The following is a 22,914-nucleotide window of genomic DNA, read 5'->3' as shown; positions in this document are numbered from 1 at the left end:
CTACAGTATGGGAGAATATATTCATAAATGACAGATCCGATAAAGGGTTGACATCCAAAATATATAAAGAGCTCATGCACCTCAACAAACAAAAAGCAAATAATCCAATTAAAAAATGGGCAGAGGAGCTGAACACACAGTTCTCCAAAGAAGAAATTCAGATGGGCAACAGACACATGAAAAGATGCTCCACACCGCTAGTCATCAGAGAAATGCAAATTAAAACCACAATGAGATATCACCTCACACCAGTAAGGATCGCCACCATCCAAAAGACAAACAACAACAAATGTTGGCGAGGTTGCAGAGAAAGGGGAAGCCTCCTACACTGCTGGTGGGAATGTAAATTAGTTCAACCATTGTGGAAAGCAGTATGGAGGTTCCTCAAAATGCTCAAAATAGAAATACCATTCAACCCAGGAATCCCACTTCTAGGAATTTACCCTAAGAATGCAGTAGCCCAGTTTGAAAAAGACAGATGCACCCCTATGTTTATTGCAGCACTATTTACAATAGCCAAGAAATGGAAGCAACCTAAGTGTCCATCAGTAGATGAATGGATAAAGAAGATGTGGTACATATACACAATGGAATATTACTCAGCCATAAGAAAAAAACAGATCCTACCATTTGCAGCAAAATGGATGGAGTTAGAGGGTATTATGCTCAATGAAATAAGCCAAGCAGAGAAAGACAAATACCAAATGATTTCACTCATATGTGGAGTATAAGAACAAAGAAAAACGGAAGAACAAAACAGCAGCAGAATCACAGAACCCAGGAATGGACTAACAGTTACCAAAGGGAAAGGGACTGGGCAGGAGGGGAGGGATAAGGGCAGGGAAAAAGAAAGGGGGCATTACGATTAGCATGTATAATGTGGGGGGTGGGCATGGGGAGGGCTGCACAACACAGGAAAGATAAGTAGTGATTCTAAAGCATCTTACTAAGCTGATGGACAGTGACTGTTATGGGGATTGTGGGGGGACTTGGTGAAGGGGGGAGCCTAGTAAACATAATGTTCTGCATGTAATTGTAGATTAATGGTAACTATATATATATATATATATATATAAAATGCATTGTTTATTTGTTCTACTAGTGGGGATTTATAGGACTGCACCTTCTAAGAGAGCCTTAAAGCTAACTTATGCAAAAGTAGCCACATGTGAGCTCTGGTCTTTCCAAGGAGCCAGCATGATGCTTTCCTTAGCAATAAAATTACCAGAACATCCCTTGGTAATTTATCTATACAGTCTCTCTGTTGTTAGCATCATTTGGTCCCTCTGTAAAGTGAGAAGAGTGAAATCTGTCAATGCCACTACCTTTTGCAGCAAAAACCTGGCCAGTCTGGCTTTTCTGCAGACAAGCTGCATGGAACAGTCCCTTCACCTCTTCAGGCCTGCAGGCCTGCTGTCTAAGCTCGTTCAATGAAGGAGATGGAAGTGATCATCCTTAAAAGTTCTCAGAGCTCTAATTTGAATGGCTGATGGGATCAGTGAATATACTTTCTTGCAGGTGCATTGAAGGCTCTGACAGCTGGAAAGAGTTAAAAGCACCGAAGATTAATGGGCAGTGTTGCTAGAGGATTCACTGTCGATGGAAAGGAGCTCACTGCTCCTCTTTAGCATCTCTGCATCTTCCTGAAAGCTGAGTTTTACTATTCAACTCCTTCTATCCCTTTAAACAACAGGATGCACATAAAATAAAACCTACTGTATCTCGGCTGAGGGTCAAGGCTGATGTTTTATATGAGATATTCTAGAATATTTCCCCAAGTTTGTTTATAATTTGGTAGTCTTTGTATTGCATTTATTGGGCATACTAATTGTGTTTTTGTTTTTGTCTCAGGAAGAGAAGAGGAGGCATTTATAAGCTGTCAGTCCTTACCTCTCAATGTCAGAGCTGAAAGCCCCATGAAGAAAAAATCAACTCCAGGATGCAAATAAGCTGTATAGCTAGTTAGCTTGTGGTTGTTCAAGTCAGTTAGTTTCAGCAACCCTGAGAGCAAGCTCATGGATCAGCATTCCTTGTAACTCTATTGGTTTTGATCTGCTCCATAGCTTCATATCACAGTCCTAACTACACAGATCTATCTTGCAAATATGTGTTATTGGTTGTAAGAAGCATCTGCTCTGAACTGAAGCTGGTGCTGGGGTTCTTGTTACCTGTGGATAGACTTTCTTTTTCCTTTTGGACCTACCAGTGCTGAGCTCTTTCCTGAATCACAGCTGGAAAGCCCAAGTCTCATAGCACAGGAAGTATAGTCTGCCTGATTGAGTCCCTGCTTTAGGATGGCATCCCCCAGCTCAATGGCTCATCCATCATGCCACTGTGTGGGTCTAATGTCAGACCTAACCCTTCCCCCAGGGTTATTTACCCAGCCTTGAATAAACTGTCATGAGCATTGCCAACCTGTTCTGAGATTAAACCATGGACAGCACCTCTTGGAAAGTTACACAACATTTGGAAGAGGCCAAACAAATAGATACGGTTACATTTTATATACGAAAACAATCAGATAACCAAAAAAACCCATTCATTTTGACCTTTACCTCTGCTGCAATTCATTAAGAAAAAATGTGGATAAGAACACCTATTTTATGAAAGAAAAGTAGTGAGGAGGGACATTCCTTAGACATTAAGGCTGAAATAAATAAACATTTTGGTACAATTACTAAAATAGACATATTAAGAACAGATAACCTAGATATAGACCTTGGTATTATAATTGGTCTATAATAAAGAAAGAATTACAAAGTCAATAAATGGATTTGGAGAAACTTAGTGTTTGAGAGAAAAAGAATGAACTTAAATACTCCTCCCACAGCATTTCACAAGATAATTTTGAATGGAAAGATACGTAAGAGAGGTACAAACTGAAATTTAAAATATTTCAAAATTAAAACCTTAAAGAGATTTTTATGTAACATCTAGATAGCAAATGGCTTTTGAAACATAAAAACAATGAGGGAAGATCAAATAGGCTTGACTAAATAAAAATTTAAATAACTATATATCTATATTCATATATACATATCACTCAATGTTCATATTAAAAGACAAACAGTGAAACCATGGTTATCAGAGGGATTCTGGGAAGATAGCAATGACCACCCTAGTTTTTAAATCTCCCAGAATTTCCACATAAAAATGGAGCAACTAGAGAGCAAAAATTTTAAAATTCATGGACATTTACAATGTGGTTAAGTGACAAAGTATCCCTATAAACCCCAGAATACAAGCAGGCAGGGCAAATTACCACTATCTTCAAGAGCTGCAAGGTATCAGCAGGTGTGTCCAAGGAAACTGAGGGAGGGGGAGGGAATCTGACAGAAGCTCAACAGTGCTTGAGAACAGTGGTTAAATCTAGGAGGGATTTTTCCCAGTCCAATAGTGGTGGGTGCAAGGGGTCTGTGATGAGGTCAAATGGGTTTCCAGAGAAGCCTTTACCCTGCCAACTCTTGAAGGTGACCAGGGAGGGCTTCCCTCTGGGAGAGTTCTCAGTAATTATATAGATTGTGGGAGTGTTGTATTGTTATTCTAAGTCTGTTGTGTGTATAAGATGGCATAAAGCAAATGAGTAATTATGGAATAATCTGTCATCTCCTATATCCTTGAGAATCATAATTTTTGGTGTGGAAGAAAGAGATGCTAATTTTCTTTAGATGAGTTTAAGTAAGGAAAAATCTTACTGTCCTGAAATTGAATTGGATGGATCAGTATGAGCTAATGAGGTGTGTGTGTGTGTGTATGTTTAGTTTTGCTAGAATATGACATGTGTGTTCCTAATAATCCCTACAGTGTGCAAAAACCCCTGGGCTTATGCTAAAAATGGGGGTGAGGGCACGACTCTCAAAAACTTCACCGGTGACAATTTTTTTTTAAATGGTAGAGATTTAGCAAAAATGGTAGCACAGTTCTATACATGACAAATGTTAAGAAATATGTAAATATGACAATAAATATGGCACTTGGCTTGAGATAGACCTGACATTTGCTTGTGGAAGTGGGCATTAGCAGCAATATGGCTTCTTAGTATTGTGAAATTGGTGAAGGGGCTTATCTGAAACTGGGTGGAAAGTTGTAACACCAGCTGTGGGTAGCCTTCTCATCATCCTCTGTTGGGTGCTGGTACTGAACCCCAGAGTCATGAGCTCTTTTAAGCCTTCAGTCCTGGGCTGTATTTTTCTGCCTTTGAGAGGAGGCCCTGTAAGGCACACATTTATAAGAGATGTCTGTTCACCACAAAAGGAAACATCAGCTGTTATACAGCCTTCTTCTCATCCAGTTAATGTCTATGCCACTGCTGGAAGGTTCTTTTGCTGCTTTTCCATCCTCTTTTGCAGCTTCACCAAACAGCTGAAAGCTGTGAAATTGTAGTGGTGTTTGAAACCATCAGACCAGCCCCTCAGAGCAGAAAACATGCCACTTCTGCAGGGTTTGGCAGTTTTGGTTTAAGGTCTTTGTGTATAGATTGTGCTTTCTTTTTGATTGTGGAATAGATTATTACTGATATTTTTCACTATTTTATGTACTCATAAACAACTTCAGTTGGGCAGAGTTTTCTGCCTTCACATAGTATTTCTCCTGTATGAAATCACCCACAGCCAATTAAACAAGATGGCAGCATGAGAAGTGGGCAGAAATCTCCTCCCAAAACCATATGTAACATGAAAACACATCAAATACAACTAATCCTGAAAGAGTGACCAGAAAGAAAACTGCAACAGATGGCCTACTTCTGGGGAAAAGAGAAGACCACATGGAAAAGGGTAAAGTAGCAAAGCTGTGATCGGGAGAGTCTCAAGTCCCACCCCACCCCCACACCAGCTCATGAGCAGCAGGAAGAGAAAAGAACAGGGAAGGGGTAGAAGCCTAGGACTGCTGAACACCCAGCTCTGGAGATCTACTCTGGGAGCATGAACCCACATTACATAGTGCTCTGGAGATTAGTGGGGTTGGAAAAGAAAGAGAGGCAGAATACTTGGAGAGACTGAGATTCCAGCTGCTTGTGGAGAACAGGTACCCATAACCAGCCACTCCAGGACAAAAGAAAGGGGCAAAGATTACACAGAACTTGCTGTTCAGGAGAAAGGACAGGTGAGCAATATCATCCCAGCACAAACAGCTCAGCAGGTTGAGAACTTTCAGGAGCTTAACCTGCTCCATTCCCCTAGCTAGTGATGGCACCACTGTGGCCCCCCACTGTGATACACAGCCTGCTGCTCCTTCCTCCACCAGTCTGCTCATCTGCTGCCCCTGACATTGCACCAGGCCAGACAGAGTGTGACCCCACCTATGGCAGCTACAAGGGCATAGCATAGAGACTCCTCCCTGCACACTCAACCCACAGGCCATGGCACTGGAAGAAGGCAGTATGGCCAGGAAGCAGGGGAGAAATCTTTCCCCCCAGTAGGTACTGGTGCCACGTGCCTACGACCCCCACCATTGCTCCAGGGGCTGGGAAGCTCCAGAGAATAGAGCTTCTAGGCACTAGAGGATACCACCTACACAAAGTTATCATGCCAAAGTAATCATTACAAATATGTAATGGCAAAAGAACCTGGTACAAACAAAAATCCCTTAAACGCTAGAAAGAGGGCTAAGTGAAACTGAAATCACCAATCTTCCTGAAAAAGATTTCAAAATAAAAATCATAAACATGTTCAGGGAGCTACAGAAAAATATTCAAGAGCTCAGGGAGAACTTCAAGAAAGAGATAAAAACTTTAAAAAATATATTATCTGAAATAAAACATACAATGGAGGGATTTAAAAGCAGATTAGATGAGGTAGAGGAGATAGTAAATGAAATAGAAATTAGAGAACAGGAATACAATGCAGCTGAGGCAGACAGAGAAAAAAGGATCTCTAGGAATGAAAGAATATTAAGAGAACTGTGTGACCAATCCAAATGGAACAATATTTGCATTATAGGAGTACCAGAAGAAGAAGAGAGAAAAAGTGATAGTGTCTCAAGGAAACATTTGCTGAAAAATTCCCCAATCTGGGGAAGGAAATAGTCTCTCAGGGCATAGAAGTGAAAAGATCTTCTAACACAAGGAACCCAAGGAAGACAACACCAAGACATACCATACTTAAAATGGCCAAGATCAAGGCTAAGGACAGAATATTAAAAGCATCCAGAGAGATAAAAAAGATCACATACAAAGGAAAACCCATCAGGCTTTCATCAACTTCTCAGCAGAAACCTTACAGGCCAGAAGGGAGTAGCATGATATATTTAATGCAATGAAACAGAAGGGGCCTTGAACCAAGAATATTCTACCTGGCAAGATTATCATCTAAATTTGAAGCAGGAATTAAACAATTTCCAGATAAGCAAAACTTGACAGACTTTACCTCCCACAAACCATCTCTATAATGTATTTTGGAGGGACTGCTATAGATGGAAGTGCTCCTAAGTCTAAATAACTGTCACCAGAGAAAACAGAACCACAGTAAAGGAAGCAGACCAATGAATTTCTAAGCAAATATAAAATTAAATCAAGTACCCACAAAGTCAATCTAGGGATACCCAAAGAGTACAAAATATGATACCTGATACATAAATAGTGGACGAGGAAGAAAAAGAAAGGAGGAAAATAAAAAGAACCTTTCGATTGTGTTTGAAATACCATACTAAGTGAGTTAAGTCAGACTGTTAGATAGTAAAGAAGCTGCCCTTGAACCTTTGGTAACCACAAATCTACAGCCTGCAATGGCAATAAGTACACATCTATTGATAATCACCCTAAATGTAAATGGACTGAACATACCAATCAAAAGATATAGAGTTACTGAATGGATAAAAAAGCAAGACCCATCTATATGTTGCCTACAAGAGACTCACTTCAAACCCAAAGATAGACACAGACTAATAGTAAAGGGATGCAAAAAGATATTTCATGCAAATAATAGGAAGAAAAAGCAGGAGTTGCAGTACTTACATCACACAAAATAGGCTTCAAAACAGAGAAAGTAACAAGAGACAGAGAAAGACGTTACATAATGATAAAGGGGTCAGTCCAAGAAGAAGATATAACCATTATAAATATCTCGGCACCCAACATAGGTGCACCCAGATATGTGAAACAAATGTTAGCAGAATTAAAGGGGGAAATAGAGTACAATGCATTCATTTTAGGAAACTTCAACACACCACTCACTTCAAAGGACAGATCAATCAGACAGAAAATAAGTAAAGAAACAGAGGCACTGAACAGCACATCAGAACAGTTGGACCTAACAGACATCTACAGGACACTCCACCCAAAAGCAGAAGCATACACATGTTCCTAAGTGCACATGGAACATTTTCCAGAGTAGATCATATATTAGGCCACAAAAAGAGCCTCAGTAAATTCAGAAGAATTGAAATTGTACCAACCAGCTTCTCAGACCACAAAGGTATGAAACTAGAAATAAATTATGCAAAGAAAACAAAAAAAATTCCATAAACATGTAGAGGCTTAACAACATGCACCTAAATAATCAATGGATCAATGACCAAAGAGAAACAGTGATCAAGCAATATATGGAGACAAAAGAAAATAACTGAACACACCAAAATCTGTGGGATGCAGTGGAGACAGTTCTTAAAGGGAAGTATATTGCAATATAGGCTTACCTCAAGAGTCAAGAACAATCCCAAATGAACAGTCTAAACTCACAATTAATGAAACTAGAAAAAGAAGAACAAATGAGGCCCAAAGTCAGTATAAGGAGGGAAATAATAAAGATCAGAGAAGAAATAAATAAAACTGAGAGTAGAACAATAGAAAGAATCAGTGATACCAAGAGCTAGTTCTTCAAGAAAATAAACAAAATAGATCAACCCCTTGCCAGACTTACCAAGAGAAAAAAAAGTCTATACACATAAACAGAATCATAAATGAGAATGGAACTATCACTATGGACACCACAGAAATACAAAGAATTATGAGAGAATACTATGAAAAATTATATGCTAACAAATTGGTTAACCTAGAAGAAACTGACAACTTTCTAGAAAAATAAAACCTTCCAAGACCGACCCAGAAGAAACAGAAAATCTGAACAGACCAATTACCAGCAATGAAACTGAATTAGTAATAAAAAAAAAACTACCTAAGAACAAAACTACTGGACCAGATGGCTTCTCCGCTGAATTTTATCAAGCATTTAGAGAACACCTACTACCCATCCTCCTCAAAGTTCCCCCAAAATTAGAAGAAGGAATACTTCCAAACTCATTCTATGAGTCCAGCATCACTCTAATACCAAAACCAGACAAAGATAGCACAAAAAAAGAAAATTACAGGCCAACATCACTGATGAACATAGATGCAAAAATCCTCAACAAAATATTAGCAAACTGAATTCAAAAGAACATCAAAAAGATCATCCATCATGATCAAGTTTGATTTATTCCAGGGATGCAAGGATGGTAAAATATTCAAAAATCCATTAACATCATACACCACATCAACAAAAAGAAGGACAAAAATCACATGATCTTCTCCATAAATGCTGAAAAAGCATTTGACAAAATTAAACATCCATTCATGATAAAAACTCTCAACAAAATGGGTATAGAGGGCAAGTACCTCAACAAAATAAAGCCCATATATGACAAACCCACAGCCAACATCATACTTAACAGCCAAAGCTGAAAGATTTTCTTCTAAGTTCAGGAACAAGACAGGGATGCCCACTACCCCCACTTTTTTTCAACAGAGTACTGGAGGTCCTAGCCTTAGCAATCAGACAACACAAAGAAATAAAAGGCATCCAGATTAGTAAGGAAGAAGTTAAACTGTCTCTGTTTGCAGATGACATGATACTGTACATAGAAAACCCTAAATAATCCACCCCCAAAATTACTAGAACTAATAACTCAATTCAGTAAAGTTGCAGAATATACAATTAATACACAGAAATCTGCTGCATTCCTTTACACTAATGTTGCATGAGCAGAAAGAGAAATCAAGAAACAAATTCCATTTACAATTGTATCAAAAAGAATAAAATACTTAGGAATAAACCTAACCAAGAAGTGAAAGACCTATATCCTGAAAACTACAAGACACTCATGAGAGAAATTAAAGAAGACACCAATAAATGGAAATACATCCCATGCTCATGGATAGGAAGAATTAATATTGTCAAAATGGCCATCCTGCCTACAGAAATCTACAGATTCAGTGCAATCCTTATCAAAATTCCAATGACATTCTTCAAAGTAGTAGAGCAAATAATTCTAAAATTCATATGGAACCACAAAAGACCCTGAATAGCCAAAGCAATCCTGAGAAGGAAAATCTGGGGATTATGCTCCCTGACTTAAAGCTCTACTACAAAGCCACAGTAATCAAAACAATCTGGTACTGGCACAAGAACAGACCCATAGATCAATGGAACAGACTAGAGAGCTCAGATATAAACCCAAACATATACAGCCAATTAATATATGATAAATGAGCTATGGATATACAATGGAGAAATGACAGCCTCTTCAACAACTGGTGTTGGCAAAACTGGACAGCTACATGCAAGAGAATGAAACTGGATTACTGTCTAACTCCATATACAAAAGTCGAAATGGATCAAAGACCTGAATGTAAGTCATGAAACCATAAAACTCTTAGAAGAAAATATAAGCAAAAATCTCTTGACTATAAACATGAGCAACTTTTTTCTGAACACATCTCCTCAGGCAAGGGAAACAAAAGCAAAAATGAACAAATGGGACTACATCAAACTAAAAAGCTTCTGTACAACAAAGGACACCATCAGTAGAACAAAAAGGCATCCTACAGTATGGGAGAATATATTCATAAATGACATATCTGACAAGGGGTTAACATCCAAAATATATAAAGAACTCACATGCCTCAACACTCAAAAAGAAAAAAACCCAATTAAAAAATAGGCAGAGGATATGAACAGACACTTCTCCAAAGAAGAAATTCAGATGGCCAACATGAATTGGTTGATCAAAGGATGCTCCACATCACTAATTATCAAGGAAATGCAAATTAAAACCACAATGAAATATCACCTCACACCAGTTAGGATGGCCAACATCCAAAAGACAAGGAACAACAAATGCTGGTGAGGATGTGGAGAAAGGGGAACCCTCCTACACTGCTGATGGGAATGTAAATTAGTTCAACCATTGTGGAAAGCAATATGGAGGTTCCTCAAAAACTAAAAATAGAAATACCATTTGACCCAGGAATTCCACTTCTAGGAATTTACCCAAATAATACAAGTTCTCAGATTCAAAGAGACATATGCACCCCTTTGTTTATTGCAGCACTGTTTACAATAGCCAAGATATGGAAGCAACCTAAGTGTCATTCAGTAGATGAATGGATAGAGAAGAGGTGGTACATATACACAATAGTATATTATTTAGCTGTAAGAAGAAAACAAATCCTACCAAATCCTTCATGGATAGAGCTGGAGGATATTATGCCCAGTGAAACAAGCCAGGCAGAGAAAGACAAGTACCAAATGATTTCACTCACTTGTGGAGTATAACAATGAAGCAAAACTGAAGAAACAAAACAGCAGCAGACTCACAGACTCCAAAAAGGGCCTAGGGGTTACTAAAGGGGAGGGGTGGGAAGGGTGGGTGGGGAGGGAGAGAGAAGGGGATTAAGGGACATTATGATTAGCACATATAATGTAGGGAGTCACAGGGAAGGCAGTACAGCAAGAGAAGACAAGTAGTGACTCTACAGCATCTTACTATGCTGATGGACAGTGACTGCAATGTGCTGTGAGGGGTACTTGATAATATGGATGAATGTAATAACCACAGTGTTGCTCATGTGAAACTTTTATAAGATTGTATATCAATGATAACTTAATAAAAAAAATCACCCACAGCCAAATGCAAAATTTGTGTTAGGTTCAGATTGTTCCATAATGCATCAATCGTTTGACCAAATTTGCATTTTCAAAACAAGCATTATAGCAGAAATGGCTGTATATAGACTTTTCGCCTATTAACTCCTTGGCTCTCTTCACTGAAAGGACTAAAAACAATGACTAATGTTTTAGTAAATTAGCAATGAACATCACCTGGCACTATATCTCACTGAAAGAAATCAGCACTTCTTGGAAGAATGGCTGGCTTCAGGGCTGGGGCAGAAGATGTGTAAGATGAGTCTGGAGTATCTTGTCATTCTAGAGAGCAGAGAAGGTATCAAACACTATCAGCGCAGTATCAGCAGAACTCAGGACCAACTGAAGAAGTTCCCTCTGCCAGAGATGGGACAGTTCATATTTCAATAAGGATAATCATTTATAAATGTATTTAAATCCATCAGGTGTATTTAATTCCATGGGTTCCTAATGATAATTGGGAAAAAACCCAAATTGGTCACTATTGGAGGAGGAAAGGCACTTCCTCATTATCTTGAAAACTGATAAAGCAAAGAATTGGGCATCTGTCCTGCCTTTCCTTCATGAACTGCACCCCTGGGTAACCAAATGGTAGATGAGAGGAAGCATCTCTGTGGAAGTATTCCAGCTAATAAATGGAAAAGAAGGGAAGGAATTAGAACATCCCCATTGCACTGAACATCAACAGCTGCTAACATCACAGAATGGAAGACATGCAGATATTATGTGTCTCCTGATGAAAAACACACCACCATCTATAATCTTGCCAGAGGGGGAAAAAAGCTCAAGTCTAATCAAGCCTTTGGATCCAGCTACCAATTTGCAGGAAATACAGAGCTCAGAGGAACATACTGAACTGTTCCTCGAATATGCAATCAGCAAAATCCAGACTCTGGGAGACTTTACAGGTAAAAGGTTCAGGTTCCTACAACAGAAAATTTATAAAAATAAGAGGGAGTCTAGGTGGAATTTGTAGGTTATCACTCTCTTAAAAGACATAACAATTTTTTTTTAATTGACAAGGCTAAATTATAGTGTCTGAGGGAGGCTCTTTTTTAGTGATAAAGCTCTAAGAAACACAAGGAAGCAGTTGCTCTGAGTGTCAGGATAGTCAGTAATTAACTTAAGCTAGAGAAGCTAACAGACTGTATTCCCTGCGCAACGGTGTGTGCAGACTGAGACTCGGGCCCAGGACATGCCTGTGTGGCTGTGCTTTTCCTAATCATCCTTGTCTCAGGATTATGCATAAATTTTCCTCCCCAGCCAGATTTGTATCCCCTGCAGTAGCAGCCATGGGGCCTCACACCCTGTGGGGCTGGAACGGTTCTCTCCAGGCTGACACTTTGCCATCCTCCTGTGGGCCAAGACAGTTCCCTGGGAGGAACAGAGATGGTGCTTTATTCCCAGATCGCCTCTCTAAGACTGTAAATTTGGGGTTTGCTTTTTTCCACCATCCATCCAGGAAAACAAAAAACAAAAACAAACGTTGGACCTGAGTCACTTTCCTCGCCATCCCTGCAAGAGCCCAGGAGTCCTGTTTGGCTGTTTCATGACAAGCCAATTAGATAAAGATTGTTAATCAGAGTAATGAAGGGAGAAGGGACCGGAGAAAAGGGAAGGAGGGAAGGAATGTGGCAGAGGCAGTAATGAAAGACCCAGAGCACTGCCCTGCCTTCCCTGCTGTGATGTTTTATTCAGGTTATTTGCAAATGAGCCTGTGGAAACAGCATTAACAATAAATGAGAGGCATTAGACTGTGGAGAGGAAAGGAGAGAGCCAGAGTGCTGTTCCTTGCCAGCCAGGCTCCCGAGCTTCATATCTTATCACCCCAGGTGAGCCCCTCTCAGGTGGCCTTACTTGCTCACCTCCTGTACTCAGGCCTTCTAAGGAGGCCCAGATTCCATTTAGCAAATACTATTAGATGTTCAGAGATTTTTCTGGCATACAAGAGCCAACCTGAAAGGTAAAGCCAATCAAAACCGAGGGTGGGAAATTTGCACTCTCAGCCTCAGCACTGAAGTTATCCCAGCCCAAAGGATCTGTTAGGTAATTGCTCCACTTTATAAAGTAGCTCATACTTGATTGTGCTTTCCAATTAACTAAGCACTTTCACATGCATTGTCAAATGTTTCTCATAACAACCCTGTAAAGAAATGGCAGTAACTGATTTTATAAATGAAGAAACTGAGCAAGGTTTCTCAGGGTCTGAAAGTCCTCACTTTTAAGAATGCAGGTGTTTTCATAATTCTTACCCTTTGGACAATTTCCACAAGCTCAAATTCCCCCATCTATTAATTTACCTAGACTTGTATAATTCATTCCTTCCATTCAACAAACATGTACTGAGTATCTCCATGGGCCAGGCACTAAGCTACATGGAGAATAGGAAATCCCAATAGCTAAGGAGTCCTACCATTTTATTCTACAGGCTATCAAGCTGCCCACTTTCCTAATATGGATTCTGATTCTACATTAATTAGTACTTCTTATTAAAAAAATAACAATAGCTGTCATTCATTAAGCACTCATTAAATGCCAAGCACTGTGGCAAACAGTTTATGAATGCTATTTCATTTAAAGCTTTGAGTCCACATCTAGGTCCAGAGCTCATTCCTTGAAACAGTATTCTGTAACACACCGTTCTTCTGTAAAGGGGAAAGCTTGGCTCCACCTTTTTATAGCCTCAGTGAAACCAGACTCCCAACAGACACTTTCCACCTATCTGACCTGGCAGCATGATTCTGCCAGAATATCTCTTCCACTGTATTTCTGCTTCACACCAACTTCTGGGTAAGGGTGTGTCCAGCAAAGGGGGATAAAAGAAGGCCAGCTTCTTTCTGAAGCTGAGGCCAAAGCTGCCTCCAGAAGCATGACATTGGACTCCTGTGGGACAGGCCAATGAGACCTTGGGCAATTTAGGTTAGAGTGATCTCTCTGACACCCACCTCTTTCTGAGGTCATCCAAAATAGCCCTTGATCCAGGAAGGTGTAGAAAAAGGAAGAGATCTCTACCAAAGAGGATGAGGCCTTGAGCGGGTGAGGGCTTACACTTGCTTCCTCATGAGGGGTCATCACAGCCACAGTGTGAGCGCCAAGCTCCACTCCAACCTGCTCAGTCAGAGCCTGCACTTCAACAAGGTCCCTGGATGACTGAAATGCACATTAAAGTTTGAGTATGTGGGGAGTGAGTACAGTGTAGCACATGGTTCTCAAAGTGTGGTGCCTGCATCACCTAGGAGCTTGTTAGAAATGCAGGTTCTTTGGACCCACCCTGGGCCACCTGAATCAGAAACTCTGGGGGTGGGGCCCAGCCCTCTGTGTTTAATAAGCCTTCCAAATAGTCCTGATGCAGGCTAATGTTTGAGAACCACCAGTATAGACAATTATTGCCAAGCCCTGGCTCCTTTATTGCATACACATGACTTAGGCAGCATTCTTGGCCAACACTTGGGGGAACTGAAGGAAGGTCTCCTGTGCTTGGTTTTCTCTTTTATTACCCTGGGGATGGTTCTGAAAACACAAGCTTTTGAACAAAACCTCTCTTGCTTGTAATTTAATCCTTCATTTGCATTGCCAATAATAGTGGAAGGAAAGGAGTTCCAGGAGACCTACCGGCTTTTAACAGCTTTCCTCCATCTGGTCAGAAGCAGGCCTGGGAATGGAAGGCCCAGGCTTCCCAGCCCAAGAAAAACAAGGGCATGGAGCCATGAGGATGAGGGGCTCTGGGGTCCTGGGCATGGGGAGGGGCACATGGGCATGGACAGAACACCACCAGCCATGTTAGGGGAGAGTGTCCACACAGATGGAAGAGGCAAGAGAATATGAAATGCCCCAGTCAGAGAATCTCTGGCTGACAGAAAACAATCCAGTTCACCCCCTAACTCTGATGAGTACCACACCTACATCTCTGCAGATCTCAGAACATCATTTCTTTAGTCTGGTGAGCTGCTGACACCATTCAATGATATTAAAGGGAACAGCAGATAGTGTTCACTAATCCCTTCAGCAAGTCTTTGAGATTATCCTATATGCCAGGTACTATGCCAGGTGGGCAAAGACAGACACGACTCCTGACCTCATGGAGCAGAGCATCCGTTCCAGTGGAAGGGATGGGCATCACACCTCAGTTAAGTGTAAAATTACAGCCTGTGAGCATGGCAGGGGAGCACGTCACAGGGATTCTGGCCTAGTCTCAGGTCAGGGAAGGCTCTCCTAGGAACAGGGTGGTTTGAGTCAGAGTCTGCAGGAGTTAACTGGGAAAAGGCAGGTGGTGATGGTGGTGAGAACCATACAGACAAAGAGAAAGGATGTGAGTCAAGATGGGCATGGCAAGTTTAAGGGTCAGCAAGAAGACCCAAAAGAGGTGACCCAGACTATGGCAGGGAAAGTTATAGCCTCAGGTGACAGTGGCAGGCAGGGACCAGGCTGTGCAAATTTAGAAAGCTTTGGATCTTTGTCCTAAAAGTGATGGGGAATCTCTGATAATTTTAAACAGAAGAGAGCTGGGGACAGGTTCACATGTGTGAAGCTCACTCTGGCTGTGCCATGGAGAGAGGAATGTGGATGGCAGGGGAATAAGCCACTTATGAAGTATGCAGAGGAGTCCAAGGGATCAAGTGCTGGTGGTAGAGATGAGTATAGACTAGAAAGAGAGGGACGTAGATGGAATCCATAGGTTTCAGGCATGGATGGATCAGATATGGGGTAAGAGGAGAAAAGGGCATCAAGGGTGTCTCTTAGGTCACCAGACAAGGGCTAAAAACGGGGCGAGAGCTGGATCGGGAAAGAGGTGGTGTTGATCAGCTACAGTGTACAGGCAGTGCACCCAGAAAGGGATAAAACTAGGATGGTCTGCAGTGAGTAAGACTCCCTTAGAGTTTAATTATAGTAGGTGTCTGAACAGCTCAGTTATTCACGGGGATCTTATGTGTTCATTAGGTTCCGTTCCTCTGACTGCAACCTCTAGGTTTTCTTTGCTCACGCCTTTAAAAGCAGGTGGAAGGAGAAGGAAAGGGCTGGGTCAGGGCACCAGGTCACATGGTCATACATATCATGAGGGGAGAAGGAAACTGAATGGCTCATCTCTTGGGAGTGCCAGTTTATTGTGACTATTTAGCTTACAGGACAGCAATTTGCTCCCTGAAGGGGAGGACTACATAGAAGTGCAATTTACATCCCTGGCAACTTACTACAACCACCTCTTAATGAATTAGTCAAACCATCAAGGCATCCAAATTGGTTCCTTAGATCCTTTCATCTTCCAGGTCGTTTGCCTTTCAAGTTTAGAATGGAATTGATGAGTACAGCAATGGACATTTTTGTGAGCCTGGGGGAAGGAGTCTTTGATAAATAAACACTAGAGAATTGCATAAAACAGGCCCAGCTAGAGGGGTTTTAGGCAGGTTTGCAAGGACTTATTATTTTGTCTCTTGGAAGGTGAGTGGGCAGCAGCCCCCACTGAGCTTAGAGATAAATGTGTGGAAAAGGGAATCCAAAACTATAATAAAATTTTAATTGTACACTTGATCTGTGTCAGAATTTTAAAAAATGCCGATAGAAATACCATTTGACCCAGGAATTCCACTTCTTGGAATTTACCCTAAGAAAATAGGACCCCAGATTCAAAAAGTCATATGAACCCCTATGTTTATTGCAGCACTATTTACAATAGCCAAGATAGGGAAGCAATCTAAGTGTTCATCAATAGATGAATGGATAAAGAAAATGTGGTACATATAAACAATGGAATATTATTCAGCAATAAGAAGAAAACAAATCCTACCATTTGCAACAACATGGATGAAGCTAGAGGGTTTTTATACTCAGTGAAATAAGCCAGGCAGAGAACGACAAGTACCAAATGATTTTACTCATCTGTGGAGTATAACAACAAAGCAAAAACTGAAGGAACAAAACAGCAGCCAACTCACAGAACCTAAGAAGTGATTAGTGGTGGTTACCAAAGGGAAAAGGGTTGGGGAGGGTGGGTGGGAAGAGAGGGATAAGGAGATTAAGGGGCATTATGATTAGCACACATAATATAGGAGGAGCACGGGGAAGGAAGTACAGCACAGAGAAGACAAGTAGTGATTCTATAGTATCTTACTATGCTGATGGACAGTGACTGTAATGGGGTATGTCGTGGGACTTGATAATGGGGGAAATGTAGTAACCACAATATTGCTCATGTGAAACCTGAGCATAAGATTGTATATCAATGATACTTTAATTTAAAAAATGCAGATAGATTTAAGTTTCTGTATTAGTTAGTTAGGTTTGGTGCAGGGATCAAATGGTGCACTCAGAAGAGATGAGTGAAGATAACTAGTAAAAGGACTATTTCCAAGGATGTGAGCTGGATGAAGAATGCAGGGGTAGTGAAGCACCTAGGCTATCTGGAAAGCTCTAACACCCCAAGACATGAAAGGGGAAGAAGAGAGAGTGGTTAGTTATTCCTGAAGCTGTAGGACTACCTTGAATCTGCAGAGGAATGAAGCCACTGCCAACAACAGCCCAGCTGGGAGGGAGCCTGGGACTAAACACTCAAGCCTCTCTTCTTGCAGTTTCTTCTCATTGGTTCATCCAAACCAGAAACCATGGAGCAGGGGATCCCACTGACTCATGTTCCACAAAGCAGTGGGACAAGCTGGAGAATGCATGAGCAGGGATAAGCAGAGAGAACGCAGTACATGAGCTGAGAGACTTATTCAGGTTTGCAAATTTTGTGAATCAATATATTTTTGCAGATCTATATACTTCATGCCTATGTTCTGGTTTCATAATGATGTATTGATCCTACATTGATAACATTAAACAAAGCAATGCAGAAAACAGATCTGCTAACCCAGATGTGTCCAGGGTAAGGTGGAAGGAACTGCACTGAACAGCATTGCTGTTTCTTCAGATTCCCCTTTGAAATCAGCTGTGCCATTAGCCTTTTTTTGTTTTTTCCCAAAACGAGATAGAGCTTGAATTATTAGTGAAATCAAAAGGGTAAGTTTAGGGATTGCATGTCTCCATCCTGCCTGTTGTTTGTCTAGTAAAAAACATTTCCTTTGTAAAACTTGAGCTTACATCTCAAGTGTGTGCACCAGACTTTAAGCAGACATCAAAGCTTCCCTTAGGGAAAGCCCTTTGTGATCCTGGCTAACTTTGATCTGCTCTCTCCCCATATGCAGTCATAGCACTGAGTCCACCAGGACAACTTTCCCCTTGGCCCTGTTTTATTTCTCACTGTATAGCACGCTTGGTAACAAACTCTGTTGCTGGTCTTTTCCCTGCCAGGACGTATTCTCCTCTCCCTGGAAACTTGCTGATTTCAGAATAGATCAAACGTTCCCTTTAGTGAGTCAGGGAACCCCTGATGGCCCAGACTGAGGGAGACAGACTTGTGAGACACTGCCCTCTGCTGGCAACTGGTGGGACTGCTCAAGTCTCCTGTGGGTGCTGTGTGCTGGTTGTGAGCTCTCAGGACCTGCCTCACCTCCTACCTGGTTTGTAGATATACACTTGCCATGTCACTTACCTAGAAAATCCCTCTCATTAACAAATTAGATGTACAGAAACACTAAAATATGATGCAGAAAATTTTTTTCATGACTTAGTATAGAAGAGGATTTCTAAACAAGGCATCATAAAAAACAAAATATATTAAAGACTAATAAATTTGACCACTTCAAAAACAAGAACTTCTGTATGACAGACGAGACTATAAACAAAGTTAAAGGGCAAAAGGAGAAAATACTTGCAACAAAGGATCAGTACCTAGAATATATAAAGAACTTCTATAGATCAAAAAGAAAATAAAAAACAATCCAATAGAAAACATTCTGAAGATATAAAATGCTAATTTACAGAAATATAAATGCAAAATTTTTATAAATATAAAAAAGTAAAACAGGTAAGATATAAATAAAAAGAAAATATAAGTGGTCCTTGGCACTTGGGTGATTTGTCAGGAGTCCTGCTAAAGAGAAGGCACTGTGGTTGTCATGGAGACAGCTGCCTTCAACACAAACAGTCCTGTGCATGACAAAAATGCTCAGTTTTACTGATAATCAGAAAAATGGAAATTCAAACAAGCAGAAATTTTTTCACCTACTAAATTGGAAAAAATTTAAAAGGAGAGAAGATATTTCCATACTGTATAAGGAGGATTGTAAACTGGTATGATCACTCTGCAGAGAAATTTGGCAGCTTTCTGTTAAAATGTAAGATGTTCATACACAATGACCCAGTGATTCTGTTTCTCAGCACCTCCCCCACAGAAACAATTATCTATGTGTTCAGAGGGCAGGTCCAGGGATGTGTATGGTAAAAAGTCAGAAATAACTTAAATGTCCATCAAAATGGGGTTGGCTACATGAAGTGGGATTTCTCTATACCGCTCCCACACATATATATATAGCAGTCTTTCTTTAATGTGCTGTATGTACTGACATGGAAAGATCTTCAAGACCTATTATTGAGTGAATGAAAATCATTTTCCAGAATGGCACACAGTATGATAACGTATATATAAAAACACCTATGCATGTTAAACAATATTATATTTTTTACTATGGGTATAGATACCATGGGTTGTTTAATGCATGGTAAAATGTGTAGAAGATGACACATCAAACTGATGGTGAGAGTTACTTCTAGGGTGGAGGGGAGGATTGAAGATGGTACTCAAAGGACACTTCAGCCTTATAGGTAATGTTTAATTTGTTTATAAAGAGAATATATTTGTGTTTTGCTGTATAATTAAAATTAATAAAAACTATAGTTGCATTAAAAAGAAGAAAACTTTCTTAATTTTTATTCATAAAGCACCTGAAAGGGCCAGGGAATTTGGACTACAAGCAAAATGGCACTTGGGTGATTTGTCAGGAGTCCTGCTAAAGAGAAGTGACTGTGGTTGTCATGGAGACAGCTGCCTTCAACACAAACGGTCCTGCGCATCAATCTACACATCAGACCATCTCCCCTTCTGTGTCATGTTTTTAAATCTTGGTTCATAAACTCAACATTAATAATACAATCTCTAATACTTAGATGCTTACTGAGGGTGTTTGATATTAAGTTGTAATATCCTGTTTAATCCTCATTTTCTCCCCTTCTCTCTGTCTCTCTGACCGCAACCCATCTCTCTCTGTCTCCTTCTCCACATGAGTTTATTTATCTTTAGAGATATTGAATAACCTGTCTAAGGTCAGCTGACCAACGTGTGGTAGATTTTGTCCTAACCCCATACTTTCAACCATTTAAATTCTGTTCTGAAGTCACAAACATCTTTGCAGTTTTGTTAACTTCAGAATATCAACCTCTTCTCAGGAGCTCTCCTGGACTTCTCTGCCATTCAGGCCATCCCCATTTGCCACATGGCCCCTGGTTGTCTGGGAGAAAAATCTATCCCAGGATGAGGTGTTATTCAAACTAACACGACCGAGAAGCTCAAAGACAAATACACACTCAAGGAACAACGAAGAGGTAAGGAATAATCCTCAACCAGAAAACTACCAGAAATACTTTTAAAGTTAATTTTAGGAACAAAACTAATCAGTAATAACAAAGGTTAAAGTTTGACAATAAATGTAACTCTTGCAAGACCCTCACAGGATATAATGTGCTGCATCTTCCAAATTCTGGAGATTTCTTATAATAGCATGAAATGCGTTCCAATGAAGAGGCCCTGTTCTCACTGCTGAACCATTCCTACCAAGCAAAGAAAACACAACTGAGCAGCATCAGGAATTACAGAGATGGGTCTCTGAGCAGAGGCCTGCCCAGCAGGGCTCTTGAGTTCCCCAATGGAGAAGAGGCAGGCCTCCTCTTGCTGCAAAAAGAGGGCTTTTGAGGGATATTCCTGGAATAACTCATGAGTGGAGGGGGCAGAAGGTTAACATACCACAGCCATGATTCCTCCTCTCCCAGTTAAAAAATTAATTAATTAATCTCTATTTGGGTTCTTACTTGAGAACAGGTGTGACTATGAATAATACATAGATGGGCCGGCCACACATCGATCTGAAGGCCCAGAAGTATGAAAGCAAATGAGACCCAAAGTGTGAAGATTAGATAATAGGTTTTAAGTAGCATCACGTAGGCAAGGAAAAACCTGGGAGAGCAACAAACACTGCCCTGCAAATAAGAAGCACACCTAAGCCCCTGGCTTTGTACACAAACACATTTCCTCTCAGATAGGGTAATTGAAAGTCACTAGGTTCCCATTTGAGGAGGACAGAGATAAATCAAGAATACAATTTTAAAAAAGATTGAAACATTAAGGTTTTAATGAGCCGTGTTTCAGGGCAGAGAATTAAGGACATTTAAATCTTCCTTTCTGGGTTGGCACTCCAACTCCTTCAGCTGAGCAGGGACTAGCACAAGAGGAGCAATGGTTAGAGCAGCAGACAAGGGGCGCGTTGCATGGGTGGTTGCAGAGCTCCCGGGGCCCATTCCAGGATCCACTCCTGGCCCCCCAGCAGTTTAACTCAGACTATTCTGCCCACCAAGGCTGCAATGTGGTTTTCCATTTGTTAAACATGAGATAATGCCATGGCATTGTATGAGTTAGGGTGATCAAAGGTCAGCAACAGCCTTGCCAAGTAGGATTTCTAACCAGCAGGTTCTCAGCCTAGAGTTCTTTGGGGGAAACAGGAAGAAGATGTTGGAAGATGTGCCCCAGGTCAGCATGAAGAGCATGGGGAGAGATCTCCTGCTTGACTGGGTCTTCCGAAGCCCTGCAGTGGCCCCAGGTAAAAAGGAAGCCCTGGGCATCACTGGCAGTATGAACCTCTCCAGGAAGGAGGCATTGCTGTCCAAGGAGGGGCAACCAGAGCTCAATAGCTTTGACGTGCACACCTGCATGCAATTTTGCACACACACGCATACACAAATACATAGGCTTCTTATCAACTCTACCGAGCAACGATTTTCATGGATAAAGGATTTGGATTTTTTATCTTGTTCAAATCCCTTCAGGTATTGTCTCAAGATAGGACAAGACCCTTTAACCTTGCCCCATTTGAAAAGGTAGCAAGTGAAATATTACCTCCCACCCTTCAGTGGGAGTGAAATGGCTTGCATTCAGGAGCAGAAGGTATTTGGGGGTTTGACAGAAAGCAGATTAATATGTGAAGTGAAAACAGACAGACCCCTTAAAAGTCTGCCTACATTGCAGAATTGGAAATAGATGAACCTCTTTCCCGTCACAGCAACAATACCACAAGGCAGGATTCATTTGCAAGAGAATAAATTGGCAGACCAACCATGACTAGTGTGGCTCCCGCCTCGCTCTGCGACGCGCCTCCCCCCCCCACTCCATGGGGCTGAAAAGGAAGAGGAACCCAGGCTGGGGCAGGTTCCCAGGGGAGGCCAGGGAGGGGCTGCCCAGAACACCTCCCTGACCCCAGCATCTCTCTCCTGACTCTGGACTTACACGGGAACTCCGTCCGCTTATCCCTCCTGTTTGGAGCCAGGGAGGATTGGGTTGGCAGGTAGCTGGCCCTTGCTCTCACCCTGATGGGGCCGTTCCTCATGGTGACAGAGGCATTGCTGTGGAGAGATAAAGAGCTCAGACGGTTCCATCTGCAACCTGACTATATTCTGGCTCCACTCTGTTTGGTCAATGTGACCTTAGTCAAGGCAGAATAAGACATGCCCAGAAGGTGGACTGGGGTACGTAAGTGGTAGGAAAGAGGACTGTAATGAGCTGCAGAGCCTTGTATGGCAGAGATGGGGGTGCATCTTTATTCTGGGGCACATACCATGGCTCCCTACAAACCTCACTTGGCTCCGCCACCAGCTTGCTGGTCTTTGCTCCCTGGGCTGTGAGTCACATTCTAACACCTCTCTCCTGACATTTTCCAGGCCCTCCCACACACCTATTTAGCACTGCCTGAGGCATGTCACCCAGTCACAGAGACATTTAATAGCAGTGAAACAGTAGCAGGTGTAGGAGCGGAGAGAGGAAAAAAACTTCAATCCCCAGTGGAGGGTGAAGATCATTTTCTGCATTTCCATTTAAAGG

This window comes from Manis pentadactyla, chromosome 11 (genome assembly GCF_030020395.1).
Source record: "Manis pentadactyla isolate mManPen7 chromosome 11, mManPen7.hap1, whole genome shotgun sequence".
NCBI lineage: Eukaryota > Metazoa > Chordata > Mammalia > Pholidota > Manidae > Manis > Manis pentadactyla.
Note: the sequence above shows the minus strand (reverse complement) of the source record.